Source organism: Primulina eburnea, chromosome 7 (assembly GCF_022965805.1).
Source record: "Primulina eburnea isolate SZY01 chromosome 7, ASM2296580v1, whole genome shotgun sequence".
Lineage (NCBI taxonomy): Eukaryota > Viridiplantae > Streptophyta > Magnoliopsida > Lamiales > Gesneriaceae > Primulina > Primulina eburnea.
Genome location: NC_133107.1, coordinates 15,687,580 through 15,702,995, shown reverse-complemented (window position 1 = coordinate 15,702,995; position 15,416 = coordinate 15,687,580). Strand labels below are relative to the sequence as shown.

The following is a 15,416-nucleotide window of genomic DNA, read 5'->3' as shown; positions in this document are numbered from 1 at the left end:
ACCCACGTCTTTTATTCAAAATTTCTTGGACTGACACGTGTCCAATAATTTGAACAGTTACGTACATTAGTACTTTACCCGCTTCATTTCAGTTATTCTTCCTTACGCTTACATAAAATTCTCAGAACAAAAGCAAATTCAAACTTTCTTTTTCGTAGGAAATTATTCAGTTCTAATGGCAAATCAAATTCCAGCTCACATGTCGAATGCTATGGCTATCAATTTTGGATCATTTCTATCAGTCGGAGAAGCCGATGTCAAAAATGTATTTCTGAAGCTCGAATCAGCTGGGCTAAGGACATTTTTGGGGCACTTTTTGCAGGAGATTTATCCAAAAGAACTTCTTGACTTCTACTCTAATGGGAATATCAATTCTGATGGAAGCATCATCTCTACTGTCAATGGTCAGTTGTTGACCATCTCTGAATATTCTTTTGGAGAATTGTTCTTGTTGCCTTCTGATGGGCTGGCACTCCTTGCTGAAGTCAAAGCATCTGATGTCGAAGAGATGCAAACTCTCCTGTCTGCTGATGGACGAAAAATCAAGGTTTCCGATCCAAGGAAGGAATTGAAGCATGAAGTTCAGTTGCTGACTGATATAGTAGCCAAGGGGTTATTGGCGAAGGCAGGATCATTTGCTGCCCTTACCTTTGAGAAATTTCAAGCCATCACTGTTATCATGGCTGGACGAAGACTTAATTGGAAGCACCTTATCTTCAATATCTTGAAGAATATGTTTCAATCCACCAAGCAGTCCAAAGGATTTGCAGTTCAGCGGAGTTATTTGATGAAAATCAAAGGGTTGGTGGCTGATGATTCAGAGAAATCATCAAAATTCAAAGTTTTCAATGCAAAAAATGTTCAGCAACCAAAGACCTAACTGGACATCTCTTCTGATCAGTTTGTTAAGATCAAGAAGGAGATTAGGACTCAACATGCTGCTCCCAAGTCAGTTTAAAAGGCCAAGACTCTGGCACAACTGAAGACTACCAAGAGAAAACTGATCGTCAGTGGATCAGATTCTGAGGAAACACCCTTTCAGTTGATTACAAAGAAGCAAAGGATTCAGAAGACAAAGCTAATGGCTAAGTTGGCATCTATCCCAGATGAGAGATTGAAGCCATCAGATGCTCAACAACCTATTCAGGCTATTCCTTTGAAAGCTATTCTACCTGATAAGAAGAAGGAATCAGCAAAAGATTCAGCTCATTTGATCCAAATCAAACGACCTACAATTCCTGCTTCTGCTCGTCCAAAAGGAATCATAATTCAGGAACGAGTGGACACTACTCACTCAGGACTGAATATACCAAATATTCTTTCTGATGAGAAAGGAAAAGGCAAGTTGATCGAAGAGCCCTGTCCATCAAATGCTATTCATACTCACATTGACCTCATATGGGAACATGTCAATGCATTTGCTGAGTTCAAACTGAAAGTTTATGATGCGTGGACGAGGTTCAGAACACACACTTTTGCCAAACAGTTGAAAAAGAAGTCAAAGCTGAATACATTCATCAAACTGGAGGCAACTGTTCTCAGAATGGTCAAGGCTGCTACAATAGTTCAGGAATTGGGGAGAAAGAACTATTACTTGATCAAATCAGAGGCAAGAAGTTGGGTCAACTGATTGAGAAGCTAAAAAGCAACTACATTCCCACAAGTCCAACTGCTTACAATGATCGAGCTGTGCTCACTCAGCTGGACAATGATCTTATTGCTCTGCAATCGCAGATAAAATTTTGGGACATGGATCAAGAACTAATCAATCATGAAGGCACTTCAAAAGATGAAGAAGATGAATCGCCATATCAGCATAAAGAGCCATCCCCGGTACATGCTGCGATTACAACTGAAGAGCCAGTCCAGGATGTGCCTCATTCTTCTGCTGCTGATCATCAAATATATTCAGAAGCTGACTTGACACTCGCAAATATTGATGAAATCATTCAGTCAGTAGTTCAAGAATCTCAAACAGATGAACCTATTTCTGAATCAGTTGATCACTCAACTGACCAAGTAGCTCAAGAGGCTCCTATCTTAATTGAAGAGCCGGCTCAGCATGTTGTCTCTGCTGAACCCGATGATCAAACTGATGTGCCAGCTCAGTCACCAGATCGAGAAATTGCTGACACTGTGGAGGCTCAGTCGCTCATTTTTGAAAATTTACCAACTGACGAGCCAGCACGAGTCTCAGCTGATTATCAAATAGTAGCACCAGTTCATGATCCTCCAGTTGAAAATCCCGCAGACTCTCATATTAAGCAAGATAATTCATTTGCTGCTCATGATCAGTCTTCACCTCCTCAAGTTCAAGAATAAGTCACTGAAACAGATGTTCCAGTACAAACTATTGCTGAAATGATCGTATCTGACAGTACCTTGCTGGACTTTGATCAAGTTTCAAAGGAACGGGAACCTGGAACGTCGGGATAGTCACCTCCTCATTCATCCACATATTTTGATTTCGTTCTTGAAGAAATTCAGGATCTTCAGAATAACAAGAATCAGATTATTACTGCCATCAACAAGATTCAGAATACTCAACTGGCTCACACTCTGAAGCTAGAACATTCTAAAGTATTCAACTCAGTGAAACTAAAGGCAATTCAAGCTGCTGTAACCTGTCTCTCTCTTATAGTGGATGAAATTCAAAAGAACAGAGGTTTATCTAAGAGTCTCACCGCAACTCAAGACTCTATTAGCAAACGAGTTGAAGGTCTGGAGACATCTGTATCAAGAAAAATAGACTTGCTGCAAACCACAATGCTTTCTGATGTCTGCAGCATGTCCACTACTATCAACATCCTGTCAATTGATGTTCAAAGATTATCTCTTAAAATGGATACGTTTGACAAAAAAGGGGAAGAGATTAAAGAGATTCTAGAACAACAAAAGAAGTCTTCTAGTTGAAGAGCAGTCAGTTTCGAGTAGCAGTTCTTCTTGTATTTTTGAAGAATATTTTTTTATCAGTTCAATTGATCAAATCCTTATGATATCTACAATGAGTTCAGTTGTTCAGTTATTATCTATTAGTTTTGTCAAACACCATAAATGGGGAAATTGTTGAAAACTAAGTTTCGGCGTTTGACAAATTTTTTTCCTTCTCATTTGGATCTTTCTCCAGTTCTTAAGGAATATATGTATGTTGGATTCTCTGCTTCAACAGGTTGACTAACAAGTTCCAATTATCTCTTGGGTTGGAGCTTCAAAATAAATGGGGAAGCAAAAATTTTGGATTTGGCTTCTTTCCCTTCGCTTCCAGCAACCACAAATAAACCAATAGGCCAAATTGTAGCATTCACCATGGTGGCAGCTGCCATTTTTATAGTGGCTTCAATCTTTATGGCTAATTTCTTAATGGTAAATATATTTTTTTCTTTTCTTCTTCGCAAATCATATTTAGTCTTTGCTCATTTTTCTCCTCCTGTGCTTGAATGCATTCCATTTGTTTCATTTTTCGTGTTTTTTGACTTTTTTAATTTCATCGTCCATGGAGGATTAAAGCCGAAGAAACAGCGATTCATTGGCCCCTTTCTCACCACATGGTAATTTCATCTTAAAATTTTGCACTTTGTTTACTTCACACAAATAATTATAAGCCCTCGCTTGATACCATGTGTTTGTATATTTCATTGCTACTGATGGACCCATTGAGAAAGAGACACGGTTTTGTACAGATGTTTGTCTTTGTTTTACTTCTTAAACACATCACTCGAAATTACTCATTTCAATATCTATCAGTGGCCCAATGTCAAATATCTAAACTTGTAATGTCCGAGATTTTTATTTGATAATTTGCAATTATTGAGTTATGATTTGCTGTAATTATGGACGGAAAGGATTGGACTGGGAACGAAGAGAAAATACATGAGATATGTGCGAGGAACAGTACCCCTCGCGCATATGCGCGGCACTGATGCTCACATATGCGCGAGATGGGCAGAAGACCTCGCGCATATGCGCCAGTATGTGTAGTGATATTATGCCATGTCAAGAGCACCTCGGGCATATACGCGGCGAGGGTGTGCGCATATGCGCGAGCTGCCGAGAAGTTTATTGCGGAGACCAGTAGGTCTCGCGCATATGCACCGAGGAGGGTCGCGCATATGCGCGAGATGTGCTGCGTGAAGATTTAGCCACTTGCCCTTGACATGCATGATATATATATATATATATATATATATATATATATATATATATATATATAAATATATATATATATATAAACTTTCCTCAATTTCCGGCACTAAGAAAGAAACGAGAAAGCTCTTGGAGAAACTTCAAGTTCTTGAATCTAGAAATTGATTTACGCAAATTCCGACTGTCCGATTTTCAATCCGACTTCGGTACTGTGTTCTTATTGACGAGAGATTCAACTGGACGTAAGTTTCTAATACTTTTGATATGAATTGAAATTATGGTATTGCCAAAATCGGATATGATTCATATATGGTGTTTCTGATATGTTAAACATCATATTATTGAAACCGGATTGAAGAACGGTTATCGTATGAAATTGTTATGATTTTCAGAATGGATTTGATTGAGATTCGATATCAGATTTGTACTGTTATTGATTATGAGATGTTGGGATTGATATTGTATTACTGGGTATATTGAGTTTGTGCCGTTATGCCGTTGAAACAAAATTTGATTGAGTTCTGATTATATCCAGTATTGATTGAGTGGTATATTGATATTATACTCCTTGATATTGTCATTGCCAGATTAAGTATTGACAAATTTGAATCAGAGACTTCGACAGAGCCAGATTGACAGAACGAAAGGTATAAATCAATGTTAACCAGGAGATCGACTTGAGTCAGATTGGACTCAAGTTTCCCAAAAATCAAATACTTGATTTATTGCATTGATGTTTACGATTCATAATATTGATATGCTTAGTCTATTGAGTTATAGCAAAACATGTACTGATTCATAGGCGGATATGCCTAGTCATTGGCGGATATGCCTAGTCATTGGTGGATATGCCAAGTCTTTGGCGGATATGCCAAGACACTGGATATTTGGTTTATATCGATGTTTGCTTAGGAGTAGATCGGCTCCTATCGCTGAGATTCGATATATGAGACAATGTACAGGAAACCGGGATCTCTAGATCAGAGATGAGTCGAGTCTGAGTTGACGAGTCACGAGTTTATTTACAGTCTTATATCAATTCATGTTTTCGGAATTGATACATGCTATTGATGACCGTTTATGCTTTTATATATGTTTTTATATGATTGTATGTATATTTGATTTATACTGGGATTATATTCTCACCAGAGTTATCCGATTGTTGTCTTGTTTGTATGTGTGCATGACAATAGGTGGGACAGGACCACGGTCAAGAAGAGGATGAGAGAAGACAAGTTAGCGTGGAGATCCGGAGCAGCAGTAGATTAGGATTCATCACTTGAGATATAGTTGTTGAACCCTAGTTTGGTTATATTATCATTGTACAAGACTTGTACTTTATGTTGATATTTATATCAGACAGATTCCATTACATTCCGTATTTTTTAAAAAAAATTAGTCCCTGTTTATCTTAATTGATTAACTTGTTCCAAAGATGATTAAGAAATGAATTAGTGTCCGGATCCCCACAAAACTACTGTAATTTCAAGGAATAAAATTCATATCAAAACCCTATATTTTTTGAGCTTCTCATACTGGAATCGAACTCTTTTTTATTAATTTTTTCTGTTTTACACTCCATCTATGTTTGAGAATCAATACAAGTTTCTGCAAATTATAATTTACTGAAAAAAAATTTTGGTTACGAACTAGGAAAACAACATTACAAGTAATCTACTTGCATATTTTACATCATATTTGGTTTCATAATTCTGCAAACATTGCTAAATTTATCAAGTTTTCATTGAATTCTTTCATATCATCATATGGTTTACAGTAAATGAAATTTTAGTTATTATTATAAAAAATAACAGGATCATTACTTCATGATTGTTGATTAGGTTTTATACTATTTTTTTATATGTTTAACGTTTATGAAATAAAAACTACCCTAATTGCTACCTAAACAATAGGAATCAAATATGTTTTACAATTCTTACTTTTTTTTTTTGCAAACTCTGCCACCCACTTCAACCAACCGGTTCTTACTAAAATCAATAAATCATTATGGAATTACTATTTATTTTTAAAATGTTCTTTAAGGTCTCATTTTATTATCCAAAAAATAAAAAGAAACAAAACATCACGCACCCAAACTTTAATTAACTTAATGGTGAAACCACGTAATTATTGTTTCGCGTACTTGAAAAATATATATAATAAAAACTACTCATTGATTTAGTCATTTGGTTTCATCTTGAGCCTTTCATGGTAATTATTATTTTTTTTTAAAATATTATTTAATGGAGAAATTATTTTATAAAAAAAACTGACGCACCCAAACTTTAATTAACTTAATGGTAAAACCACGTAATTACTCTTTTGTGTGCTTGAAAAATATATATAATAAAAAATTCTTATTGATTTGGTCATTTGGTTTCATCTTGAGCCTTTCATGGCAAAGTTGGGGTCTTCACAAGGATGACATGTTTATTTCTTTTGGGTTTCATGTCCTTTTAGGTATAGTTTGGTACACATGATAGGATAAACATGTGATATATAATATAAGGATAAGTTAAGGATAAATAAGGTGTAGGATATTATATTTAATGTTTGGTATGATTTTAATAAGAGTGATTAAATTTATATATTAGATTGTAATGACAAAATTAACCTTATCATAATAAATTTTATAATTTCAAAGTTGTTGCTAAAGTTCATATTTTTTATTTGTTTATGTGCCGATAGTACTTGCATGATTTATTTATTTTTACATAATTTTATATATTATATAATATGATAATTGAACCCTTGATTTTGTGAGTCAAGTCAAATATCAATTTTTAAGGATAATCGAATGATAATAATAATTTTATTGAGATTTATAAAAATTATTTATATAATTATCTCGAAATCATTTATATAATTATCATATTATATAATATATAAAAAATAAATAAAATATTTATTTGATTTTAATTTCTACCTACTAGCATATATTTATAAAAAATCATTTATAAATTGAGGGTAATTAAGTCATTTGTAGTGTATTTTATCATTTGATTAAAATTATCACACCTTCTATTAGGGATATTTTATCCTTCTAAAAAATTATTTATCAAAGGCCCGTGATATTATCATGAGCTTTTTAAAAAGGTACCAAACATGGGATAAGAAGGATTATTTATCAATCCCTCTCTTATCCCATGTACCAAACTATGCCTTAGATGATTACTTATATGTCCGAAAGTCCTTTATTTGCATGTTTCGAAGACCGTTCAATAATTATCGAGCTACTATTTTTGTACCTTTTTTTTCTACCTAATTTACCTTTTACATACTCTTCATTTTTTAAATTTTTAAGTCATTAATGTTCTCCTGCCTTTCAATTTACAACTATGTTACACATAGTTATATGAGATAATAAGGTATGGTCAGAACTCATATATTGATTGTTAATTATTTCGTTTGATTATTGTTTACTCAACTTCGCTCGCTATTTATGCTGGGTTGCATGAAATAGTAAATTATGGTCATTAAAGATGGCCAATAGTTGATTTTAATGGTTCATGCCTCTGATATGTCATACACTTCTTTGATAATCAAATTTCAATACGTGATATGTTTGTTATAGTTTGGAGCCCTTTTGACTACTGGAAACTTGGAATCTTCCGGGGTGGTAAGCTCTGTCAATTTACTCACATCCAATTAGCTGTATTTCACGACGCTCAAAACTTGAACCGAACTTGAAACACGGCTCAAACCAATCAAAGTTGACAAGGTTATGCATCTCTTTCTATGTTTTGTTATGATTTTTTTTCCAATTTTCTTTGTTCATTGTTTAACTATATCTAACTAATAATTGTCAAAACACATCTTTGATGAAAAAAAAAAAAATAAGTGGAAAATGTTTGTACATATGGTAGCTATTATTTTTTTCATCTCAGTTTTGCATGGATTCTTTGTAGAACTTCACATAGGCGTAGCTTCAAACATAAGACTATTTCTCAGTTTCTACATTTCAACCTCTTCATTTTCATGTTTTAGAATTCAAGAAGACTAACAAGTAAAAAATGAAAATCGACTAATATTTTAAAAAATGGAATAAAGTCACCCAAAATTCTTTCATTGAAGTATATTTTAAACAAGAAACTTTGATCGTGCTTGCAAAAAAAATTTCCATTTCCTTGACATGCATCATCTCTTCTATCTTCCATAAGAATTGATTAGCAAATTCAAAATATAACATTTTCACCAAGCTTCGATGAACAAACAATTCAATTTCTAATCAATTTATGATGCATTTAAACTATCTACCTATTTCTGTTTCTCGGTGCATTCAAACGTGAAGCAAAACTCGATACAATCTTCTAAAATTTTAACCCGAATATTAAACCATTTTTCATTATTCCGCATTGCATATGTCTTTCACATCTTTATTTCAGTATGTTAGTTTATGTTTTAGATTGAGTTTGATGGAATGATAATATATTTCTCTTGTAGATATCTAAATATTGAAAAATGAATGCCACAAGTTCGGGAGAAAATAGACCAGACAACAATGTCAATAACATGTTTTCTATACAGAATGACATTGCAAATCAATAACAAATGTCTCCACAGGTATGCTATTTTTTTTCTTTAAATACTTAAGGTAAACATTTTGGTACTATATTGTTGAAAATTATAAAAAAAAATATAAATATTTCTATTATAAGAATCAAGTTCATTCATGATCAATCAACATAATAATACAATTGCATTAAAATATATAATTTTTTATGTCTTTCATATTTATAAAATAACTATGATATATAGGTAAAATATAGGCTCAAATAGTTGACGACAATGACATGTACGTACATGCAAAAATAAACATTTAAGCTTTTGTGAAATGTATTCCACCATTATTTTCTTATTTTCATATTCTCATTAAATGTGGTCTATAATTCTATGTAGGACATGACAAATTCAAACTCTAGCTCTTACATCATCGAAAGGCGACAGATGCAAACGCATAACGAACATGAAAGAATACATTCTATGACCCAACAACGACGACAATATTACCTTGCTCGACGTCGATCAAATTACCAAATTAGAAGAATGAATTTTACTTCCTCAAATTCTACTTCACACCAGCATGGTATAATACGTAGTTCAAAGAAAATTTTACATGATCCATAAATCATACTTTTATTCTATGCCAGATGCACAACACACTTACAATATGCATATATTGTTCAACAGATCAACAAATAAATTAGAGGTTGGCCCAGCGTAACATATGACGATCAATGAATGAGGATGCAAGGAATATGGAATTGGCTCGCTGTCGTGGAAATTATTGAAGGAGACAAGATGAGATATCATCAATTCCAGATGAGTCTAATCTTGGTAATAATGATTTTATTGCAACAACTACAATGATTCAAGAATCAACACATAACATCGGTGAAAATCGTAAGTATATTCTACAATATTTGGAATTATATCCACAATGTAATGTTAAACATTACTTTCTTGGCAAAACAATCATATATTTAATTTGATCATTTCTACAAAACATCCTAAATAATTCTCATTCTGAAATATTATTATTGAGTTAAAGAAGGCTTCACATCTATTGTTTATGACAGTTGTTGATGTGGTTATAGTGCGACAAACATGTCGCTCAGAGCCGATATCTTTGCAGACTTTGACATCAAATTTCGAGCGTGGAAGTACTAGCACACGTCTATCATCGCCAAATTCTATTCATCAAGGTATTTTACTATATCCAAATAAATAGTCAATGCAATATATATGTATCGCACCTTTATGCATTATCAATGTATTTAAATAAAAATAAATAATTGAATCAATTTTTCTATTTGTGACACACAAGTGTATTTTTTTGTTAAAAAAACTTTTTATTGCTTCTGCCATCGATTTGCCATTCAATCTCCGTCAATTTTATGCACAAATATATAATAATTTAAAAGTTTTCAAAAGTTGATTTAAAATTAACTAGGAAACATCTTATATGAAATATATTTTAAGCATGAAAAAAAATAATTTGAACACATTGTACATTTTTTAATGTCTAATTTTCACAGTTTAGCGCAAAAATTTTAATTTATTTAAAATAATTATTCTCATTTTTCAAAAATTCATATAAAAATAAATTATTTTAAAATATGAAATATATGACCTTTTCATTAGCAATTATCTGCATTTCACAATTTCGATTAAGATATAGTACATGAAAAATGTATTTTGAAATTTTTGCAATACACAGTATACATCGTCTAAACATTTTGAAAATATGTTATTTTAAAAACAAATATTACAAATAGATTATAATAATAAAATTCCACTATATAAAATATTTGATCAATCTTCCAGGAACATTTTTTTTTAAAATTGTTTAATTTGAAGATTAATTTTAATTTCTTGCAGGAATTAACTTCAGTGAAAACAATGTCATTTCCAACATACAACGATATCCATGTCCACGTCGATATCGTAACCTAGCAAGAAATTTCGGTGAAAGTGAGATAAATTATCGGTGGCAATTGTCTAACCCAAGAATTTGTATGCATTGCCAAGCTTTATTGTTTCATGGTGAAACATCACAATTCTGCTGTAGAAATGGAAGTACAAATCTGGATCGCATACCTTCTCTTATTGAATTGCAAGAGTTGTATGATGTGAATAATGAGGAAGGCAGGCATTTTCGACAGTTCATAAGGGCATACAATTATGTTTTCTCTTTTTATATCGATGGGAGTCAACTTAGATGAGTCCTTAACTACCGGTAGGCATGGAATCTACACATTTCGTGCCCATGGATCAATATATCACTCGATTGGAAGTCTTCTACCAAATGAGAATTGTAGGCCAAGGTACATGCAGATGTGGATTGTAGACACAGAACATGATATAGATAATAGACTTCATGAAAATCCAGAACTAAGGCGAGAATTGCTGCTTAAGATACAAAACATTCTTGATCAACACAATCCATGTGTGCACGTGATTCGAAAAATTGAAAAATTTCAAGACATACCTAATTGTAGGCTCATCATCAGGCAAAAAAAACCTAATGAACATCAATATAGTTTACCAACCACATCTCAAGTTGCAGCTGTAATTGTTGACAACGAATTTCAAGAAATTTCGAGTAGTCGAGATATTACTATACAAGGAATCGGTGGAAATCTTATCAGCATTATTATGATCCTTTGCAATATCCACTTCTTCCGCCATATGGTACATATGGTAGGGACATAAATAGCCGAAATACCAATGGTACACGGTTAATGTAATGTCCAAGATTTTAGATCGTGTTAAATTACGATTATTAATTTTTAATCGAGACGATTACGAAAGGGCTAATCGAGACACGAATTAAAAGTTTGTAAGTGAAGTTGTTGGTGCGAGAGCCGAAAGTCTCGTGCATATGCGCGAAGAGTAGGCGCGCATATGCGCGAGTAGGGCAGAAACCCATGGTGCGGAACAGAACCATAGGCGCACCGACTTGGATTTGCGACCATGCGCGAGGGTGGCAGAGACATGGCAATTTTGAGCAAAGGCCTCGCGCATATGCGCCAAGATGTGTCGCGCATATGCGCGAGTCTCCGTGAAGCTACGCGCCGAGACAGAATGTCTCGCGCATATGCGCGGAAGGTGGTCGCGCATATGCGCGAGACGTGTGCTACAAAGATGGAGCCACTCGTCCATCTGCATGCAACGTATATATATATATTTATATATATATATACAAAATATATATATATATATACAAACGAAATTCTTCAGAAAAATGAAAGGAAGAAAAAGGCTCCGAGGAAGAAATTGAATCTGATTTAGAATTTGATTTACGATCAATCCGTCCATCTAAATTTTAATCCGAGTACGGCAGCGTGTTCCTAGCAACGACAGCTACAACAGGACGTAAGTTTTGTTACGTTTTGTTAAGATTTGAAATTATGCTATTTCCAGAATCAGATACGATTCCTATATAGTGTTCTTGACATAGTAGAAATCATAGAATCGAAGTCAGATTAAGAAACAGATTGATTATGGAATTGTTATTAATTTCAGAGTTAAATTGACTGAGATGTGATGTCAGATTTGTACGGTGGTTGATTATAAGTTAATAGAACTGGTATAGACTGATATGGTATTACCAATATCACAAGATTGTACTGTTGTATCGTCAAAATCTGATAAAATAGAGATGTCGTTATTTGATTAGAATATTGATACAGTATATTGATATTGTCATTGCCAGATTTGAACAGTGACAGACTTTGAATCAAGACTTCGATTGTATCAGAGCGACAACAAGAAAGGTATAAATAAATGTTGATTCGGGATTGCACAACTCGAGTTAGGTTGACTTGAGTTTCCCAAAATCACATACTTTATGTTATTCCATTGATATTTGCAGATTATCATATTGATATGTTCAGTCTATTGAATTATAGCAGAGCTAGAGTTTGAGTCTAGGGCAGATCAGCCTAGCTAGGGCAGAACCGCCGAGTCTTTATCAGAACCGCGAAGACTCTAGACTTACTGTGGGGACCTGGACGCTAATCATCTTCTTAATCATCTTTGGGGCTTAATTATCAGTTAAGATAAACAGGGTATAAAAATTTTTCTTTTAAAATGCGGAAGGTAATGGAATCAATCTATTATACAAACTAGTATCATAATACAAATCTTGTATAACATGCCTCTAATGTAAAATTAGGTTCAACTACTACATTCAAGTAATAAAACCTATCTACATCCAAGTCCGTGATCACAAATCTAATCTCGATTTCTCCTCATCTTCTGGACCCTGATCCTGCCCCACCTGTTGTCATGCACACATACAAAACAAGACAACAGCCGGATAACTCCGGTGAGAATAAATCCCAGTATAAGACATGGTAAGCATGTATATACACAAAGTAAATCATGAGACGTTCTATCATGAATAAAATTAAATATAATAGATTTCATAATCTATGAAATCAAATCAAAATAAGCATGCAGCTCCAATCAGGTAAACATGCAATTCAAATCACATCATATAAACATGCTATCATACTGAAAGCAATAAACGTGGGTTTCATAGTCTATGAAACCACATCTCTAAACACATGCAGTTCTAGTCAAATCATGTCTAGACTCGACTCAACTATAACTCTAGGGATCCCGGTGTGAATAAGACGTCAATGGCTGTCAGCTATCCTCCCAATCGGGGTGACTGTACGTCTTATTCCTAGACTTCGGTCTGAGCTGTATCGAGTAATCTACAATAGGAGGGTGTCTGCTCCTACGTAACGATACACCGAACGTCTAGAAGTCTGACTATCTGTCAAACTTTCCTATCTCAAATGCAATGTATAACAATCTGTAAACAAAGCATGCTCATTTCAAAAGATTTGAATATAAAGTCTATAAACAAATCATAATCATATCAGAAGATAAACAATAATCAAGTATGAGATTTTATTGGGAAACTCAAATGAAATCTGATTTGAGTTGTATCTTCCCAGATATCACATGAATTATACCTTTGTCGTCCCTGTCTGACGAAGACGAAGTCTGGTATTCAACTCTGTCCATATCAAATCTGAAATGACAATATCGAATACGCTGTGTCAGTGAATAACTCAATACACAATCTGTTCTGATCAGTACTCAACTCAGTACCTAATCTGATCAATATCTGAACTAGATACAATTCAATCCATGTCATCGATATCACAATACAATCTGAATCATATCTGAATCTAATTAATCTAAATCAATACTGAATCCGATTACTCTAAATCAACTGATGTTTCGACGGCATAATAATACAATCTCAATAACCCCGTCAATCTGAACATCACAAATATAATACTGGAACTCATAATCTGTGTCAACATAATTCATACTCTGAATATTAACACAATTCTGATATAGAATCTCAGTCAATATCTTTCAAAAATCATAACAATTACAGAAACAGTCTGTTCTTTAATCTGACTTCAATTCTATAAGGTCTACGGTAGCAGAAACACCATATCTGGTTCGTATTCAATTCTGACAATATCATAAATTCAAATCTTGTCTAAAAGTAACAACACTTACGTCCAATTGTAGCTGTCGTTGCTAGAAACACGATACCGAAGTCGGTTTCAAAATCAGACGAACGGATCGTTCACAATTTCCAAATCTTCCCTCGGTTTCCTTTTTCTTTTCCTTTCTCTTCCTTATTTCTGAAGGAAGGAATCGGTTGTATATATATATATATATATATATATATATATATATACATATATATATACATACATATATATATATATATACACATGTTGCGTGATACAAGGGCAAGTGGCGTTGTGCATGTTCTGCACGTTTCGCGCATATGCGCGCACAAAGTCGCGCATATGCGCCAGTTGCTCAAACCAGCGTTTTTGTCTTCTCGCGCATATGCGCCATCATTTCCGCGCATATGCGCCAACCTTCTGCCTCTACCGTGCATGTGCGCCATCTCCGTCGCGCATATGCGCCGATGCCTCTGGACGTTACGCGCATGTGCGCGCAGTGGAGTCGCGCATGTGCGCGCAAGCTTCTGTCCTCCTCGCGCATGTGTGCCGCTACATATCGCGCATGTGCGCGGGGCTCCTTTCTTGGCACATTGTCAACTCGTTTTACGAATCTCCCGGTCTAATCTGTTCCATCTATAATCATCTCGATTAATCAATAAATCATTCCAGATTAATCTCAGATTACGGTAATAAAATCTCGGGCATTACATTTCTCCCCCTCTTAGATCTGAGTTCGTCCTCGAACTCACAAATACTCAATTCAGATATATCAGAAGAAATGTATACAAAGTTCAAAGCAGAACTCATCTCACTGAATCTGTTCTGAAATCTCAATCTTGCAATACTGGCTATACAACATCTGTATAAACCAAACTAGAGCTCATAACAAATTAACATCATCAGCTGTTATCACTTCTGTCTATCCCATTCCCGGATATATTCAATCTTTGTCTTCAAATACCAATCGGCACCATCCGACGTTGGCATAATAATTCTGTCAAATCTGATCTATATTCATTCTTTTCTGCCTTCTCTGCAAAAGAATTCTATAGTATTTACCGTATACTGTCTTGTCTATAACTATCTCATTACCCATCTGATAAGCTGATAGTTATAATTATACAATAATTCACACACTGACAATATGTCATATCGTCTAGTGCCAACATCAAGCATTACAGTTCTCTGGATATTTTCCAATATCTGGATAATACACTCTGACTGTCTGTCAATCTGTCATTAATCTGCAAAATCACTTAT

General features: G+C 34.2%; 1 long non-coding RNA gene across 4 annotated transcripts in view; it reads left to right on the top strand.

Moving 5' to 3' along the window:
• The first annotated feature begins 3,100 nt into the window (after nt 1–3,100).
• LOC140837270 (uncharacterized) overlaps nt 3,101–15,416 on the top strand; it is a 47,071-nt gene continuing 34,755 nt past the window's right edge. Inside the window, exons 1-7 of one of the 4 annotated variants that reach the window (XR_012119259.1) lie at nt 3,101–3,548; nt 7,718–7,864; nt 8,587–8,706; nt 9,043–9,229; nt 9,334–9,480; nt 9,723–9,848; nt 10,525–11,097. This is a non-coding gene — a long non-coding RNA (uncharacterized lncRNA). Of the gene's footprint in view, nt 3,549–7,717; nt 7,865–8,586; nt 8,707–9,042; nt 9,230–9,333; nt 9,547–9,722; nt 9,849–10,524; nt 11,098–15,416 lie in introns of those variants that run through there. The other 3 variants (XR_012119258.1, XR_012119261.1, XR_012119260.1) reach the window with 3 other exon arrangements.